Here is a 19,002-nt window from a genome sequence, read left to right as displayed (position 1 = left end):
TTTACTTCTTGAGAGCATCCTATCCACAGAAAAGCCTTACTTCCTCCCCAAATTATCTATCATAAGCCCAAATCCTATTATAAGTCTTTTCTAACACCCTCTTATTGAAATGCCCTACAATTCACCATTCTTCCTCAATATATCTACAGCCATCCAGTCAATTCCAACTCATAGCGACCCTACAGGACAGAGTATTCCCATAGGGTTTCCAAGGCTGTAAATCTTTACAGAAGCAGACTGCCACATCTTTCCCCCAAGGAGTGGCTGGTGGTTTTGAATCACCCACCTTTTGGTTAGCAGCTGAGCGCCTTAAGCACTGCATCACCAGGGTTCCTCTTCCTCAGTACAATGAGTAATAAATCTAATTTGTTCAACTTTAGGTGTTCTTCTGGTAGTCTTTTGCTAGATGGCATTGATAAAATATACTATAAGCACTCACCTATGCTATCACGCATGCTTTTTAATTTTCCTTTTCAATAGTTACATTATATTCCATTCAATGAAGGTATCATAGTTCATGTGACCCTAATGTTGTATCATTAATTCTTTTCCATGTTCTAAATATGGTTAATAATACTGTGACGTGCACCTTGGTACCTTTCTACCAATATTTCTAGTTATTTCCTCAGGTAAAAATCATAGAAGTAGAATTCCTGAGACAAATAGTGTGGATATTTTTAAGCCCTTTGATGCACATTGCCCAAGTCTTCTTTCTACAGAGGAGAAAACTAAGGAACAGTGATGGAAAGTACGTATCTTGCCCAAAGTCAATAACTAGCCAGTAACAGATTCAAGACATAGGCTTTCTGACTCTAATTGCAGTCTACTTTTGTTTATTTATTTATTTTTTGAGACTACGATTGGAGATGCGTGGATGTAAGTCAACCATAAAAAATACATATATATCATCTATGTCGAATTCTACTTGTTTTGTAATCACTGGGATTGTCAGGACCCAATACCGGGGTAAAGTCCATGAGCAGTCCTCAGTCATGCTGAGGTTCTCCGAAACCCATCTAGCACCTCAGTCTCTCAAAGGCCATCCTGGATAAGGATCTTTTCTAAGTTCTTTATATGCTCAGATTCTTTAGGCACTAATTTTAGGGCCAGTGGGCCAGAGGAGGCTGGAGCTGCCATCTGTCTTCTGGGACAGAAAATAAGCCAGGGCTTCTCTCTTGGGTGAAAACAACCAGGCCCCCTAAGGAATAACCCATCAGCCCCAGGAGCACCACAGCCTGTTTCTCCCATTGGCTAATAAGGGTCATTCCAGGCCAACCGAATCACCAAAGCATGAGCAATGCAGTACTTGTCTTATCCGACTCTGTTATTTATTACGCTATTTTGGAAGTTATTTCATAGTCCTTATAATCAGTTTTCTATTCTTCAGTTCTGGAATTCGTATTCATTCATTCATGTATTTATTTACCCATTCTTCTGGCATTTATGGATCATCCACTGTTTTCCAGGCACTGAGGGTTCAGAGATGATAAGACACAGTACCAGCCCTCCTGAGCTCACACCAGCCTGAAGGAGGCGCCATGCAAATACTCAGGACATACTATGTTGGGTGCCAAATAAAGGTCAGTTCTACAACCCAGAGAGTAGGGGAGGGTTAAATACCATCAGGGAGGTCTTAGAAGAATTTACAGAGGAGGCAAAATATTTGAACTTGTTTTGAATCATTCGGCTGAGAAAGAGAGAATGGGAATGAGAGAAGGCATTTTAGACAAAAGGATGCGTAGGCAAAAGCAAAGAGGGGTGGAAGCAAAGGAATAGATGTCACATCCTACGGTGATGAAACTTTCCAGCCTGGAGCCTGGATATTATATTTGGTAATCATGTAGACCTAATTCCATTTCAACCTGCACACCACTGACTTGGGGTTTGGCCTTAGACAAGTGTCTTTACGTCTTTGGAGCCTCACTTCCTCATCGGGAAAAATAAATGATAAATCCAGACTTTGCTAGGCTGTTGTGAGGATTAAATGTAAAATTATGTGAAACTTCCTAGCATTGGGCCTGGCACAAAGGATACACAAAATAAAAATAGAAACTCTTCAGAAAAAGTTGATTTTCTTTGTTCATTCCATTGGAGAAAGATAATCTTTCATTTGGGGCTTTCTCAGAAAAGGCTGCCCCTACCCACAGAACTATGACGATGTGCCTGGTCTGGGAGTAGCTTAGGTGAGTGCATTCTGTTTGCTCTTTATTGAAGGCTTTGCTGTGGCAGTAATTACAGATTTCATAAAAACTCCAACTCCTAATATACCACAAGCCTACAGAGAATAGGCACTCAGTGAGGATTCAGCTGAGAGAAAAAGCACGATATGTTTTGAATTTTTGAGCATTTTTACCTCTGTGTCTTGACTCTTTTTTTAATTAACAATAGCAGGAAATTTAGCCTTAGGCATATCTGCTGATTTCGAATCTAAAAGTACTAGTAGGTAATTCACCTGTGCCGCTCACACCCAGGGTATTGGAGAAAGGCAGGGGTAACACCTAAGTAAGTAATTCCTGTCCACAAAGTTGACTAAAGGCTGATTCCAAATCATAAACTCAGTCCCAGAAGGAGAACAGAATCAGGTAAGTGAGAGGTGGTTGGGGTTGGTAAACAATCTTGGGAGATCTTCTCCCTTTAACCCAGGATCCATAGTGACATGACACAAGTATTTCTGCTTGATTACCTTTGGGCAGCAAAGCATTTTTAACTGTCCTCTGGATCCTTCTGAATACAGGGAATTAACGCATAACTTGAGAGCACAAATATGCATGTAGGGAGGATGTGGTACAATGGAGAGCTTTGGAACGAGCCCTGGGAGGTATGAGTAATAGCTCAGTCAGATACTAGCTATGTGTTCTGTAGCAAGTTACTTAACCTCTCTTAGCTTCACTGTCTTCATCTATAGAAAGGATTTGATCATACTTTTGTTACTGGGGTGATATGACAAGTAATGGAGATTGTGTATCTAAAGCCTCCTTTGGTCGTTAATTGAATCTTAGTTCACCTCCCTTCCCCACTACTTCCCTCTTTAGGGCTGGGTCCTTGTTTACACTAATTAGGAGGTTCACCACAGCTATTGTGCTGCACAAATTCACACACACACACTCATACACACACACGCTGATGCCAGCCTTTCAACACAACAGAAATATTTCAGGAATATTGACCTCCAATCTCAGTTCTTGGGTGCACTTTCTGCTCCCTTCACTCTACCTCTTCCTCACCCACTTCTTCAGGTTTCCAGGTGGCACCCCAGGGCCCCTCATTCCTGCAAAGTGCCATGCCAGCCACCCTTCCCATCTTACACTCTGTCACACTCCAGCATCCCTAACCTCCAACTGCAAACACCAGAGGGATTTGTTTCTGTCTGTGATGCCTTCCAACCCTGAATTAGTCCTGTGTACTGTGAGAAAGAAACCTTGGTCTTCCAGATCAACTCAGTTAAAAAATATTATGTTGTTGTTAGGTGCCATCGAGTCGGTTCCAACTCATAGGGACCCTATATACAACAGAAGGAAACACTGCCCAGTCCCGCGCCATCCTCACAATCACTGCTATGTTTGAACCCATTGTTTCAGCCACTGTGTCAATCCATCTCATTGAGGGTCTTCCTCTTTTTCGCTGACCCTCTACTTTACCAAGCATGATATCCTTCTTCAGGGACTGGTCCCTCCTGATGACACGTCCAAAGTATATAAGACTAAGTGCTTCCAAGGAGCACTCTGACTATATTTCTTCCAAGACAGACTTGTTCATTCTTCTGGGAGTCCATGGTATAGTCAATATTCTTCGCCAACACCGTAATTTAAAGGCATCAATTCTTCTTCGGACTTCTTATTCATTGCCCAGCTTTCACATGTGTATGAGGCGATTGAAAATATCATGGCTTGGGTCAGGCGCACCTTAGTCCTCAAAGTGACATCTTTGCTTTTTAACACTTTAAAAAGGTCTTTTGCAGCAGATTTGCCAGAGGTAATATGTCATTTGATTTCCTGACTGCTGCTTCCATGGGCGTTGATTGTGGATCCAAGTAAAATGAAATCCTTGACAATGTCAATCTTTTCTCCATTTATCATGATGTTTCTTATTGGTCCACTTGTGAGGATTTTTGTTTTCTTTATGTTGAGGTGTATTAACAAAGTACTGTCTTAATTTTTTTTTTTTTTTTTTTGTCGAAGAGTGAATGCCTACTTTGTGCCAAGCACTTTAGTAGGTACTGCTGATATAGACGGTAAGTAATTTCTGTCCTTGGTGACCAATGGAAGACAGACATGTAAATAAATAAATGCAATAACAGAGCTGCATTAAGGCACAGAGGTTACACAGGAGAGGGTGAGTTTTACTCTGCTTGGATGGAAGAGAGTTGAGCAGAAAAAGCTTAAAGATGAGATGTCGCATAAGGTTTTGAAGGATGAATAAGTTTTTAAGTGAACAAAAGAGGAAAGGCCAGGCAGGGAGAGGAAGCAACAAATAATGGAAACCTAAAACAGCCTGGGACACTTATTCTAGCAACTACTAGATGAGAAAATACAAGGAGAATACGGAAGGTGAATGGCAGGAAATAAGACTAGAAAACTATAAGTAAACAAATCATGGAGGGCCATGCAGGCCAGCGAAGAAGTTGAACTTTATCCTCCCATCAATGGGAAGCCATTGAATGGAATTACAGAAAGGAATGAATGAGGTGATTTGTGTTTCAGAGAGCTCACTCAGGATGCAGGGTGGGATTAGATTGGGAGTCAACTCTTTAGGGACGCAGGGAGGGAAATCAGGAAACACAACTCACCAGGATTCCAGGAACCCACAGGACTTATACAAATGGGAAAGGGAAGCTGAGGATCAATGGGTCAGTTAGCTGAGCTCTTCTCAGGTGCCCCAACCAACCGCTGACTAGAAATCACCTCCCAATGAAACTAAGCACAGTATTTGGGGGGGAATTGACAACACTTTTCAATAAGCAGACCATGTATTTATAGGAATATCTTTTTCACAGGATTCCAGGTATTGTGCCAACCTTCTGCCAAGTTAACCTCTGATATGGCCATATTCTGGCAGAGGGTGATGGGAGGGCTAAGAAAGGGAGAATTATTTCCCCCTATGTCTCTGTCTGCATTGTTTTCTTTTCCCAGGGCTCCATCATCTCTTCCAATTCTGAATCTGACAAAGCAGGTTGTTACTCAAAAGGGACTCACCCAGTGGAGGAGGAAATATTGATGAAAAGCGTATGTCAACCCAAAGATGGATCACCTCCCAGTGAGTACCTGCATGCAGATGTTCTCCACACCCACTCAGGTGTTCCCCACACCCACTCAGATGTTCCCATTCATTACTTGGGGCCAGAAAGCCCAGACATGGAGTAGCGGAGGAGGAACTTCAGTACTTCATTTTCCTAAGACATTTTCCTGGGAATGGTCTCCTTCCTGAGGTTTTTCTCTCATTTGGTTTTACTCTTCTCAAGGTGGTACCAGTTGAATTATGATAAATGGCTGTTTTGGGTTGTCTTTGAGGGCTTCGGTCATTTTTGGACACCCATATACTTAGAGTTCTTCATTCTCACAATGTGTGTTTGGTCTATTTAATGTTTAACAGTTAACATGTGTACAACCAATGATGGGAAATTATAAACCCAACGGGGAATAAAAGACACCCCAGCCAAAGCCCCTTGGGATTAATTGATGAATGTTCTCAGTTTGGAGCCCTGGTGGCACAGAGGTTAAGAGCTTAGTTGCTAACCATAAAGCTGGCAGTTTGAATCCACCAGCAGCTCCATGAAAACTCAATGAGGCAGTTCTTCTTTGTCCTGTTCTCAGTTTGATCCTCAAAAGAAAGGATTAGTAGAGGTTGAGGCTCATCAGTGATGGTGGGCTGGGGAGGGTGGTGGTGCTGGTGAGTTAGGTGGGTAGAAAAAGTGATTCATCCTGATATTGAGGTGAAGTTGGAAAGTGGTTCTATCATTTTAGGGAAATGTATCAGGCTCTGAGCTTGGAATTTCCATCCCTAAAGGAAGGCCGTTCCACAGGGTTGTCCCGAGGAAAGAATAAGAAAAGTTGGCATTCTGCCAATGTCCATTTTCTTTTATGAAAGGTCTTGTCCCAAAGGACATGCAAATATTTATTAAATAAATTGACTTATGATGTCTAATTTGTTACCTCTCTAATGAATAGAGATTGAGTGTCTCCTTGTCTTCCCCTAATGGCTCCTTTCCATTTACCTGGATAACACCTGAGCTCATAATTAAAGAAGTGACACTGGGGAGAGATCTTCATTCATTGATTATGGGACTAGGGATTTTGGAAGCTAATGTCATTTGCTGAACATATCACACATGGTTGGTCAACTCTACATGGAGGGATGGTCAGATGACAATGGTGGTGGTGACTGGGCTTCCTAATTCACAAAGCAGTTTCTCATTCAGTATCTTTTCTAATAGTCTCAGTCACTCCATAGGCACAGAGCTGCTAGTATAATACCCATTAAACAGATAAAGTACGGAGAATAAAGTGACTTTCCAAAATTCACATAGCTAGTACACATTTGTTCTAAAATTGGAATCCAGACTTTTTTTCTCTGAGTCCTCGTCCATTGCCATTTATATACCCACCCTTCTGGAGTATTCAATGATACAAATGTTTCCACTCTGTACTCTCCTTTCTTTTTAACAATTACTACAAAAATAAAACCAATCATCAACCTTTCAGTTAGCAGCTGATGGCTTAACCACTGAGCAACCAGGGCTCCTTACTACAAAAATACTGGCCAGTAAAATACTTCTTTCATGTATAAAAAATATTTTGGATATTAAAGAAATAATAAAAACTCCCCCAAGGAAACTGATTAAAATGTTTTCAAATGGCTTTGTTACACAGCTCTTTACAGAGCAACTACTATGAGGAAGGACCTTAGAATTTGACGCTGAATAAAACACAACCTCTGTCCTCTGAGAGCTTATAATCTCTTGGGGCAGATGAGACATGTTTACAGGTAATTAGAATCATTGATATTGCATCTGAATGATCTTAATAGTTACTTAATGTGGTCTTCTCTATTCAGAAAAGGGCCCCAGGACTTTCTTGGCATCTGTCTTCGTCATCTAGTGCTGCTATAACAGAAATACCACAAGTGGATGGCTTTAGAAATTTATTCTCTTACAGTCTAGGAGGCTAGAAGTCCGAATTCAGGGTGCCAGCTCCAGCTTTCTCTCTTTGTCGGCTCTGGAGGAAGGTCCTTGCAATCAGTCTCCCCTTGATCTGGGAGCATCTCAGCTCAGGGACCCCAGGTCCAAAGGACACGCTCTCCTCCTGGCACTGCTTTCTTGGTGGTATGAGATCCCCCACTCTCTCTGCTTGCTTCCCTTTCCTTTTATTTCTTGTAAGATAAAAGGTGGTGCAGGCCACACCCCAGGGAAACTCACTTTACATTGAATCAGGGATGTGACCTTAATAAAAGTGTTGCAATCCTACCCTAACCCTCTTTAACATAAAATTACAATCACAAAATGGAGGACAACCACACAATACTGGGAATCATGGCCTAGCCAAATTGATACACACGTTTTTGGGGGACATAATTCAATCCATGACAGCAACTAACTCAAAGCTCTCTCTGCTACTCCACACTGCTGTTCTTTAATACAAGGTGGAATGCAGTCAAGCTGTTGGTCCCAAACTATGCACTGAGGTACCACAGGATATTATTAAATTTTAAGGGAAATAGAGCAATACTTGCCATTTGTCAGACACCATGTACACTACAAGTTCTAGGTAGTTCACAGTTTCAACATAGTCTGTGCTAAATTCCTTTTGATGACATATCTTTTTGAAGCTGGATTTTTTGCCGTTGCTGTGCTTAAAAGCAAGTATCACAAAAAAGGACGCATGGAACGGGAAGTTAGGATGGCAGTGTCCCATCTAATGCTAAGGTTGGAGAAGTTGTATAAAGTCCAGTGGCATATATTTCCCATTAGTAATTTTATTTAAGAATAAAATTAAAATATTATAGTTTTCTTTCCATTTATCTGTATTATTTTTTCACCCAGCTACTAAGTTGTTAGAACATAAATACTTATTAACTTGTTTGCACCTAACAACTTCATAAATGAAATAGAAATTTTTTTGGCCTAGAGCGCTTGAGAAAGACTTGGTGATACAGCCGAAAATTTGGGCATCTCTGCAGATTAACCCTTGCTACTCAAAGCAGTTGAAATCCACCAGCCACTCCTTGAAAGCCCTTATGAGGCAGTTCTGCTTTGTCCTATAGGGTCGCTATGAGTCAGAACCGACTCGACGGCACCTAACAACAACTCCAAGTGTGGTTTCAGCCAACCAATACCTTTGGTATCACCCAGGAACTCTTAAGGTACAGAATCCCCTGCCCCACCCCAGTCAGAATTCCATTTTTACAAGAGCCCCAGGTGATTTGTACACACTTGATTAACATTTGAAAAATGCTGCATTTAAGTTTCATAAGCGGAGTTAGTATAAGCAAACTCTCAGAACTTGCTATCTCCTCATCATACCCCACAGAGAGACGACGCTGGAGTCAGAATTCAGATCCCTCTCCTGACACATACTAGCTATTGCTCTTGAAACATACTCTAAACTTTGAGCTCGGTTTCCTCACTGTCAGGTGAGATTGTCCCTCCTCCTGGGGATAATAAGGCTTCAATGACATAATGCTTATAAAGCAGGACGCCTGCCCCAGAGTAGACAGTCAATAAACAATAGTTTCTTTTTGCTTCCTGGGTCTGTGGCTCTCAGGCAGGTTATTTATCTTCCTTTTATGAACCTTTGAAAAGTCACAATTCCAGGAGAAGTAGAATTCTAGATACAGTCACTGGAATGATGATCATAACAACTCCAGTGGTTAAGCAAATGCAAAGACACCCTCTCTCCCAGGTCTCGTAGTAAGGGATACTGCCTGGAAATGTGTGTATGCTTGCCTTAACCAGCTGCTGACAAGTCAGCTCCAACTCACGGCAACCCCATGTGTGTCAGAGTAAAACTGCACCACATAGCATTTTTATGGCTGATTTTTCAGAAGTAGATCACCAGGCCTTTCTTCTGAGGTGTCTCTAGATGAATTCAAATCTCCAATCTTTTGGTTATAGCAGTTAAGCCTGCTAACCATGTGCAGCAACCAGGCAATCCAGGCTTACCAACAGACTTCTTTGTCCCTGCAACTAGGGCAAATGCTGCAGGTCCACAGGCAGAGAAGAACTTGCTGATGGGGTTTGTTTTTGTTTTTATTATTTCCCAAGAGCAGCGTGATGACCCAGCTTGATACACAAAAACTGAGTTTCCCAAGGAGGGGGACACTGCCTCGCCTTTGCTGGATTCACTGCACACCCAGAGCAGTGTCTGGAGACTAGAAGGGCTCCATACGTGTTTGCTGACCTTAAATGAAATGTGTGAAGCTAGCCTCCCTTCTCCTCCATCCTGAGGACCTGTTGTCTCAGAGCACAGCTATTCTTCCTACACACCATCTCCACCTGCTGGAGACATTGCCACATTGCAGTTCCCAGGCTAATCCTAGTGCCTTTGATCAAGACTCAGCACGCATTCATGATTTAGAACCCAGAGATTCAGGTTTTTGTGATCATTTAGACAAGATTGAGGGTTTGTTTTGTTTTGTTTTTTAAGTTTTTTTTTCATCAGAGACAAAATTATAATAGAGTTAAGTTAACAGTGCACAATAAATCTGTGTGTGTGTGTGTGTGTGTGTGTGTGTGTGTGTGTCCAAAGAGAGAGAGAGAGAGAGAGATTGAGAACCAGGGTGATATTCCTGATTAGTGAGAACAGCTTGTGTGGAAGGAGGCTCTGAGAAGGAATGGAACATGGCCAAGGGTGGTATAAAAAGACACGGGAGGCTGAGACCAGTCCAGGCCTGCCTTTAGGTTTAAGGGTCCACTTGATGTACTAGAGTGGAGCCCTGGTGGGCACAGTGGTTAAGACCTCCGCTGCTAACCAAATGGTCAGCAGTTTGAATCCACCAGCTGCTCCTTGGAAACTCTATGGGACAGTTCTTCTCTGTCCTATAGGGTCGCTGTGAGTCAGAATCAACTTAATGGCAACAGTTTGGTTTTCTTTGGTTCATTATAACAAGTCTTCACTCTCAGTTGTAAATCTTTATGGAAGCAGACTGCCACATCTTTCTCACGCAGAGCAGCTGGTGGGTTCAAACCGCAACCTTTCATTGGCAGCTGATCTCAACCACTTTGCCACCAGGGCTCCTACTCTAACCATAACTTCAGGATAAAAGTAAATGAACACCAGCATTAGCCTAGTTTGGTCTCTTTGTCTTCAGATACAATAAAACTGTTTTTTTTTGGAACCTACAATCAAGAATTTGACTCTTCGGTAGTTCAGACGGACCTCTCCCAAAATAATAATAGACTTCACTCTCCAACATAAAACATCATTCCTCCCCTCAACGATATCATACCAAAAAAATCAAACAAAATCCGTTGCTGTCGAGTCAATTCCGACTCATAGTGACCCTATGGAACAGAGTAGAATTGCCCCATAGTGTTTCCAAGGAGCAGCTGGTGGATTCAAACTGTGGACCTTTTGGTTAGCAACATGTAGTTCTTAACCACTGGGCCACCAGGGCCCTGAATGATATCATAGTGTATAAAATAAATCAAAAGTCTAAGCTTTTTTTTTTCAATAACCGTTCTGAAATAATCGCAATTTGGTCATTCAGAGGAATGAGAGGAGATGAAGGAACGAGAGGTTGAAGCCCTGCTTGCCCCACAGGATAGGTCCCTGGGTGGTGCAAATGGTTTGCACCCAATTACTAACTCAAAGGTTGGCAGTTCGAACCCACCAAGTGGCTCCACAGAAGAAAGTCCTGACAATCTGCTCCTGTAATGATTACAGCCAAAAGCAACCCTATGGAGCAGTTCCACTCTGTAACACGTGGGGTTGCCAGAAATTGAAATTGACTCAATGGCAGTGGGTTTGGTCTTTTTGGTCTTCCCCAGAGGATAATTACGTACATTAAACGTGATACTATGAAGCCTGGAAAACATAGTAGATACTGAATAAAAACTTGCTTTCTTTCTCCTTAAGCTGGCCTTCTCTTCCTAGACCCCATCTGTGTTCCACCTCCTCCCCATCCCCACCACATAGCCTTACCAGGTGCTCTGGAGATGGGGGTGAGGTCCTTGGCGTCTGTCAGTTCACCCCTTCTTCTAGCCACTCAGCCAGGCAGAAACATGGGAAACCCAGGAAGAGAGATTGTGTGAGTTGAGAAGGGGCAAGAAAATGGAGGGATGAACACAATCTCTTTTGAAACAGGTGCTGCCTGCAAAGAAACGTGGCTAGGAGGAAGGGTGTTTCTGAGAGGCCTTCCTGAGGGGACTCATTTCCACAGCACCAAGTACATCACAGAGACGCTTCAGAGGCCAGGCAGGTAGCAAGCCCATTGGTTCCTCGGTGGGGGTCGGGGGGACACTGCGGGGGCATGAGCTGGCAGGAAGAAGCAGGGGCTTGGACTCAGGCCGACCTGTGTTCAAACTCAGGCTTCACTAATTGCCAGTTATGTAGCCTCAGGCAGGGCACTGAACTCTCTTAACCTCAGAACTTCTGAACTTCTGTGTAAATCAGGGATGATAATTCCTGCCTCATGACGTGATGAGGATATAATGAACTAACATGTGAAAGTCCCCCCCACCAAAGTGCCTTGCTCATAGGAAATGCTCCAAATGGGTTTGTTCCCTTTGGATAGTCAGGTTCCCTCCCACCCCATCTCACCCCCTGCCCCCACCCCCCGACACACGTGCATATAAACGTACCTTATCCCAATCCCTATAAATGCTCCCACCTGCCTTCCCCCATCCTCAAATCCTTGGTCTCCAAACCCAGTGGCGACTTTCTGCTCAGGTTATACTATCAAGATCTTCTCGAAGATTTTCTGTTCACTAAGCAGTCAGTAAAGTCCCTAGGTGGTGCAAAAGTTGGAGGTTCAAGTCCACCTGGAGGTACCTCGGAAGAAAGACCTGGCAATCTGGTTCTGAAAAAACAGCCAATGAAAACTCTGTGGAGCACAGTTCTACTCTGACACACAGGGGGTCACCATGAATTGGAATGGACTCAAAGGCTACTGGTTTTAAGAGGTCAGTGACTGGCATCAGCGATAACTTTTAGATACATGCTCACACATACACAAACCAGCTTTTCTAAAGCAAATTTTCATAGTGATCATTCTTTAAATAAATGAGATAAAGCCTCACTCAAAAACTAGCCAGCCCAGGAAAAGGTTACGGAGAAGGTAGGGGGCAAGAGAGACTTCCCAGGGCTCCTAGAAATCCGTGGCATAAGAGAGAGATAACGTCCTTATTTGATGAAGGCTCCTGGAAGTCCTCATAATCATGACGGGAATATAAATAATCAATTATTGAGCACAGACCATGTGCCCAGCACTGTGCTATGAGCTTTGCATGCATTTCATAATGTAATCACTCCAATTACTGTTATGTGCACTTAATAGATAAGAATAGTCACTTAAAAGGTTAAGTCACTTGTTCAAGGTCACACAAGCTGTAAGCCATGGGGCCGCTGAGTAAGTCCCATAATGGTGGTGGGCTAGGGAGCACCTAAGAGCACACTCAGAGTGTGGGAGGCTCCTGAGCCCCCTGAGCACCCCACCCCACCTCCGTCTTCCCATTGAGCCATATTGAAGATCCTCTTGGACAATGACAGTGACTCTCAGTGACTGCAATTCTCTGCCCAGGCCATGGGATCTCAACCAGCTCACCCTCCCAGGACCATGCCGCAGATGCTGCCCCTACCTGCTGGGGTCCTACCCCACCCGACTCCCAATCTTGGCTGTCCAGCAGACGGAACATGCACACAAAGGCTGTGAGTCCTAGAACTGTTGGCATTTATCACAGACTGGAGCTCATGGAGCATGTGTGGGACGAGGAGAAACAGCAGGGACAGATGACAGAGGGCAGGGTAAACTGTGTTCTGAGGGCAGTGGGAAGCCACTAGAGTTTTAAGGAGAGGAAGTGAGTTGATCAAATTTGGAGTCAAAAATGTCATGCTGGGTGTTGTAATGGATGTAACTTTGCCTTCATGAGTCAATCCATAGTTTTACTCCATAATCCAGCAGATTGCTTGTAGGGGTTCTAATGAAATTTGTAATAAATTCCAAATGCCATTGATCTTAGAAAATGGAACTCAATGTATGAGTTGATTAAAAAATAAAAACATTCTTCTGTTTGTTAAGTGTTGTGTGTTCTCCATCTGGGTTGCATAGTTGTGAATAGAGAGTTTGCAGGAATCTGGAAGAAAATAGTGTTCATCAGGGGGAGCTAACTTCTGAAACCAACGGCCCCAATCTCAGTGGGATATTGCACTAAAGGATTATTTCTCACCACCACGGGTTGCTAGTATTGGATGAGGGTTGGTGAGAGGAGGAAATGATCTCCGCTACTCTGTCATTCAGGGACTCAGGTGCCCGCCATCTCATGGCTCCACCAGCCCCTAGGGCCTCAGAGCCCTTTGGTAGCTTATGAGGCCAGAGAAATTGTTAAGAATTATACAGGTGTTCGAGCCAGAGCTGGAGGTGGCATGTATCACTTCCCACATTCCAGAACCGAGTCACATGTTCGACCTAATTGCAGGGAATTAATTCCGAGAAAGAAAGCCTAAGTGTGTGCCCAGCAAGAAAGAGAATCAGTATCAGCATCTCTACACTTCCCCGTCCCCAATACAAATTTTAAACCGTAGAATTAGAATCCTGTTCCAAGAAGGACCAAGCAGGCATCAGACAAATTAGTCTCAAACAGCAGTCTTCAAATGGGACATGCCTACCATGTGAATTCATAAAGACTTTCCAAGGGACACACAGACATAGGACACGCTAAATGACTCAATTTCCTGATTTTTAATTTTATTCTCTATACTGAAATCGGCCTGCCTGAGAACTGGTCTGCACTTTCATGTAGCATCTTGTTTCTTTTCTCGCCCTCTCCCACTCTATGAAAGGGAGAAGAAAAAAGAAAAAACCAAACCAATTATTGAGTCAACTCCAACCCATGGTGCATGAGAGTAGAACTGTGCTCCAGAGCTTTCTCAGTAGCTGAGTTTTCAGAAGTTGACTTCCAGGCCTTGCTTTCAAGGTGCCTCTGGGTGGACTTGAACTTTAAATCTTTCAGTTAGTAGCCAAGGATGTTAACTGTTTGCACCACTGAGGGACTCCAATGGTGTTGTAGCCATTGTTATTTATTTCCATATATAAAATGTCACAAATATTGTTTTTATTTAGAGTTTTGTCTTTATTATATTTATTAGGATTTCTGTAGTGTGGCTCTCAATATGTTCCCCCAACTCTTTTTTCTCCATAGGGTTATATTTCCTAGCATGTATTTATTATTATTATTTTATCTATTTATTTATTTTACAATAGGACTATTCAAGAACCTAAGCCCTGTGTTTGATGGAGGGACACACACATACAGAAATGTACCAGAAATAACCTTCTCATCCTCTTGAATTCTAAGACGCTTCAAAATTCATTCAGCTAAAAACTAGCACCAATGAAGTGCCCCTGGAACTCAACAGGTGTCCGTGAGTGACGCAAACAGCTGAGTTCTGGGCTACTAACAGAAAGGTTGGTAGTTTGAATCCACCCAGAGGTGCCGTGGAAGAAAGTCCTGGAGATCTGCTTCCAAAAGGGCACAGCCATTGAAAACCCTGTGGAGTGCAGTTGTACTCTGCAACACATGGGGTCGCCATTGACTCCACGTCGCTTGGTTTGGTTTTTGGTTTGGAACTCAGCGAAGAGCACATGCCTCTGAAAGACACTAGGTGGCAGTAGAGTATAAGAAGTGAGGGCAATCTAGTCAGGCTAGACTAATTTGCTTCCATCAAATTAAACACACCAATATAATTTTTAAGTGTATGCCTAACCCAAGTCTTTGTGCCACCAATTTATCGTTGCTTCAACCTCATTTCCAGAAATGAGCAAGGCATGGTGAACTTTCAGTGACATCCATTTTATCTGACTTATTAACATTCAAATTCATTTCAGATGGGAGATTGTTTATGCAAACACAGCTGTGTTGTCTAACACAACATTGCCCAAGGCATTTTTAGCCTATTTTAGGAAATGGTCAGATCACAACCTGATATTTGTTTCCAAAATTCTTGATTATAATGGGGCCTCAATGGATAGGATGTTTGTGGGACAGAGTTCCAGACGCCCAAACTACTTACTCATAGGGGTGAGGCTCGAAGGATTGGAGACATATCCCTTTGGAGGAATTTCAATTCTTAAAGAGGCAGCTGAGATATATGAGCAGAAAAGCGGTCTTTTTTTTTTTTTTAAATTATCATTTTATGAAAATATAATGACACTTCAATCTTTAAACATACATTCTTTTTTCTGAATCAGCTGAGATTTTGACACATGAAGAGATGTTTAATCAGCACAGCAGAGTATTAGGTTAAAGCAAAAATAGGTTATATCTTCATCCAGGGATGAGAAATTGATTTTAACGGAATGAAAACTCCAGTTGATTGGAACCAATTGCCTGGAGCGCTGTGTTGGGAAGCCTCTGGGCTTGGTGGGAAGGTATAGTGATTAATTAGAGATGTCTGCTATCAGGGAAGAGATGAGGCATGGTAATACATTTGCCATGTGTTTACTCATTTTCTATCCCTGTCTTACTCCCATTTGGCACCATCTCCAGCCATTACATTTAAAAGCACTGTGTTGGCTGCTACTGAGGATACAAACATGAAAAAGAAATGGAATGATTCCTGCTCTCCAGGAGATAATAATATAGTAGGGAAGAAATAAGATCCAGATAATTTGAGGTAAAATGACTTAAGTTTCATTTAAAAAAGTAAAAAATAGAGCATGGCGCAGGTTAACCAGGGCGAAAGACCACTTCCAGTCGGGGAGATCAGAGTATATGTCCTAGAGAAGGTGGCATTTTCTGCTGAGCCTTGCAGGAGACCTAAGATTCCAGGCAGAATGGATACAGAGGGAAATCCATAAAAATGGGGTGATGGGAACAAAAATGAGAATTGGCTTGGCTCAATCAGGAAACAGCTCTATGTGAAGGTAGGTGATGCAAAATAGTACTGCGGGTAGTAGATGTCACTTCATGGGGAACTTTGTCCTCCAGAAAAGGCACAGTTAATATATCCCCCACGTATTTATTCATTAAACAGACCCGGTGACATCTACATGCCTGTATGACTCAGAATATTTGAATTCAAATGTTTTGGAAATTATTTGATCTCTTTATGCTGACTATGGTTAGGGGGACAGGGGTGAGGGCAATGGGCATGGCTTCAATACAGAGCACCATCTTGGTCCAAGGAGGGGAGGGAAACTAACAGTTCTATGTGTTGGGAAGGATCATGCTAATGTTACTGGACTCCATGTTGGAATGACGTAAGCATGGTTGAACAACAGAAGATTCATAGGTTTGGTGAGGAGGCTCAACAAAGAACAGTCGTGGGAGCAACGTGGCATTATGGGAAAAATACACAGCAGTGCAAAGACCTGCAACTGAATCTCCTCTCTACCTTTCTTACGAGCTCTGCAAACTTAAGCAACTTATTTAAACCTTCTGAGCCTCAGTTTACTAATCAGCAATGAGGATAATAAGTCTTTCCACAAAGGTTTTGTTAAATACATTAGGATATCTTAAAACGCCTGGAACTAGTGTATTCTCAAAGAAACATTAACTGAATTTCAAAATCTATTGTGCTAGAGCAGTGTTCTATAATTTCATTTTCTCAGCCGCTCAGATTGGACAATTTCGCTTCAGTTGTGATATTTACTTAGTATCCTTTTACATTTGTATATTAAAGTCTGGAATCTTCCTTTATCCAGTGAGTCATACAAGATACCACTAAAAGGGCAATGACCATAAGTGAATCATTTCAGAATGACAGATTCTGGACAAGGTACTTCTATAAGCACAAGTCAGCTGAAACTCTTACCCAAGTGTACCAAATGAAGCATGTCATGGAAAATCCACAGAGAATCCAAGTTAAACATTAAAATATGTAGATGAGGATAGTATTCCATTGTTATTATCATTTGTCATTTCCAAAAAGCAGCTTTTCATGTTGTCTGAATATAGTAATAGTATAATGAATGTTCATAAGCCTGCTAGGTTAGTCTTAAAAACAATACTCACCACTAGCAAGACTCACTTTCTTATATGTTCCAGAGAAGGTGGGGCTGCTGCGGGGCCATCTCTTGCCTCAGCTGGCCTTGCTATGGTACCAGGGACTATGCCCAGGGCGGAGCCTGGAGGCCAAGTCTTTAATCCTTCACCTACCCCTACACCGTAGTAGCCTGAAGGCATCCTCACTTCTAGCCTTATTTGACAGATTCCCAGTAAACCAAGATCTTGGCTCAACAGAAGTTTTTTCAAACTTCGAAATGGTTGAAAAAAAATGTAATTGTTCAGATGAAGTTGTCAGCCAATGGGCAGACAAAATCAAACCTTGTAGATGAATAAGTGGCGTTCCATCTGTCATGTTGTTGTTGGGTGCCATCCAATTGATTTCAACTCATAGTCCTATGTGACAGAGTAGAACTGCCCCGTAGAGTTTCTTGGCTGTAATCTTTATGGTAGTAGATCGCCAGATCTTTCTCCCACACAGCCACTGGATGAGTTTGAACCACCAACCTTTCGGTTAGCAGCCAAGCTCTTAATTGTTTGTGCCACCAGGGTTCCTTCCATCTGTCTTAACCGATTAAACCCATTGCCAGCGAGTCGATTCCGACTCATAGTAATCCTACAGGATGGAGGAAAACTGTCCCATGTGGTTTCCAAGACTATAATCTTTACAGAAGCATCTTTCTCCCGCAGAGTGGCTAGTGGGTGTCGGTTAGCAGTTGAGTGCTTAACCATTGCTCCACCATAGTAATTTGGATGGAAATCCTCAATTTACAATATAGGGGTTATCAATAACTCCACCCTCTCCCTCTATCCCAGGGGATTCTAAGCATAGCAGTGGGAGTAGGCCTTTCCTATTTCCAAAGCGCAGTGGCTGTGCTCATGATAAGGCTTAACTGGCCTGTAGCAGGAAGAGGTAGGAATGAAGACAACCAGCATTCTCTGAGCATCTATTACTCACAGTCACTGTGCTACCTTTGTGAGGTTCACAATGTTGTTAGGTGCCGTTGAATCAGCCTCCCAACTCATGGTGACCCCATAAACAACAGAACAAAACACTGCCCAGTCCTGCACCATCCCCATGATCAGTTGCATTTGGAACCGGCGTGATTCACAGGGTCTTCATTGGCTAATTTCGGCAGTAGATTTCCAGACATTTCTTCCTAGTCCCTCTTAGTCTGAAAGCTCCGCTGAAACCTTTTTAGCTTCATAGTGACATACAAGCCTCCACGGACAGATGGGTGGTGGCTGCACATGAGGTGAATTGGCTGGGAATCAAATGGGTCTCCCACGCGAAAGGTGAGAATTCTGCCTCTGAACCACCAATACCTCTCCTGTTATATCTAGATGGGGGGTGAGGAGGGACAGATCTCCTGAGGGTTTATTCTGGAAAGACGGAAGACATATTTATACTTCCTTTTTCTTACAGGGACTAATGGGGAGGAAGACCTGCCTAAGATTTGTATTGCCTTAAAGACAGAAACTTCACTTCAAAGCTTTTATCTGTTCCTTGTGCTTACAGAAGCAGGACCCGGAATAAATGCCCCTTGTGTGGTAGAGCAAGTTCATAAGCTGTGAAAACACCCGCGAGTTATGTGGTGTGGAGAGTGAGAGACAGACTACTGTGCACAGTCACAGGGATTTGAGGGTTCAAGACTGGGGGAGAAAAGTCTTGGTACAGGGAGAAATCCAAGAAGACAGAGGCAAATCCAGGCCTAAGGAAGACACCAAACCAAAGCCGCTGCCATCGAGTCAATTCCAACTCATAGTGACCCTATAGGACAGAGTAGAACTGCCCCATAGGGTTTCCAAGGAGTGGCTGGTGGATTTGAACTGCCGACCCTTGGGTT

Source organism: Trichechus manatus, unplaced genomic scaffold (genome assembly GCF_000243295.1).
Source record: "Trichechus manatus latirostris isolate Lorelei unplaced genomic scaffold, TriManLat1.0 scaffold00137, whole genome shotgun sequence".
In the NCBI taxonomy this organism is placed as follows: Eukaryota; Metazoa; Chordata; class Mammalia; order Sirenia; family Trichechidae; genus Trichechus; species Trichechus manatus.
Note: the sequence above shows the minus strand (reverse complement) of the source record.